This window comes from Cynara cardunculus (genome assembly GCF_001531365.2).
Source record: "Cynara cardunculus var. scolymus isolate 2C chromosome LG 14, CcrdV1, whole genome shotgun sequence".
NCBI classification, from domain to species: Eukaryota; Viridiplantae; Streptophyta; class Magnoliopsida; order Asterales; family Asteraceae; genus Cynara; species Cynara cardunculus.
Window position 1 is genome coordinate 3452008 of NC_037541.1, and position 1519 is coordinate 3453526.

Genomic DNA, 1519 nt, shown 5'->3' on the forward strand with positions numbered 1-1519 from the left:
AGTTACTTCTATTTATGATTGTGTAACTTTATTCTCCAAGTGTCCATTGTCTTACACCTTTCCAAATTCTTGTCATAGATGTAGAGAGAATTATCTCCAAGGGCAGCTTTTGCATGTTCTCTTTCCAGCATTCAACTAATCCAACACTTGTTTACCCTTAAGAAGTACATGTGAGATGATTATCAGTGCTCAAAACACTTAATTTTAAAAATAACATAGAATTTTAGTCTGATTAATGTGGTGGGCTAAGGCCCAAAAGGCGCCTCACCTCAACTATAGAAAAGCCCAACCTCTTGCACCTAGGCGCACCTTTAACAATTATGCATGGTATTCACAATGCACTGATGTAATTACCTTATGGCGTGTTCGGTAAACGTTCAATCACCTGAATTCTTTGTTTTCTTTTTGTCCACTCAAAAGTCATACTGACTATTGATATATCTGAATCTTCCTGCATATTGTTCTTAATAACTTAGGGCCAAATTTTCCCCTTCAACTCATTTAAGCCAAGATTCCTCACTCTACTTCTACTTATTGTGATGCCATAACATTTGTACTTTTCGTCAGGGGTAAGGGCGAATACCAAATTGATTTTGTACCAGCTCCTAGGATCACTGAAGCCGACAAAACAAATGATAAAAGGTACATTTAATGATTTTCCCGCTTATGTTCTCTTTGTACATGTACCACATGTGCAACATGCTATACAAAGTGATTCCTAGATCATAATTGATRCTATGGTCRTTTGTCCTGCTTCTTACATTTTTCTTTACGTGCTTTTTAGTTCAATTTTTCTTAGATATAATACCGCTTAATGTAACTCATAGATTCGGTACTTTCAAGACTTGACATTGATGTTTGGCAACTAACGGTTTTAACACTCCAATATTGTTTCTGAGATGCTGACATATTCCTCAAAACATCAGGTGGTATATAAAGTGTTCTCTTATCATAAAGAGGATTGTCTGGCCTTCTTCCATTAGCATCTTTAATTTGTGAAGGATGAATCCAATCAAATTTACTAGCCGATTCAGATGCCACTTCATCTTTCTTTTTTTCAGCCAGTAAATCATGAGAAAACTTCACTCTTTTGCTATTGTCCATAAAAGATTGAGTAGTAGTAGTAGTAGTAGTAGTAGTAGTAGAGGCAAAGTTACAACCATCCTCTTGAACTCGCTTCAAACGTGGAACCAGTGGTCAAGTACCAGGAGTTTCTGGCCCTATTATATCCCCAACAGATTCTACAAGCAAGGGATGTCTTTTATCCCCTGGAAAAGCAGTTTTTTCTACATCCAAAACACTTTTCATTACCGGAGAACTAGAAACCAAACTCTCCTTGTCTATTCCATTTGAGTAACTATATTTATTAGATAATGGGTAAATAATATCATGGCTGCCACCTGATAAATTCCTGCACGTCAAGAGCAAACATCACAAGCTTTAATGCAGAAAGAAACTCCATGGATTATGCATTAAAAAACCATACAACATAAAACTTACAAGACATCAATTTTCTGAA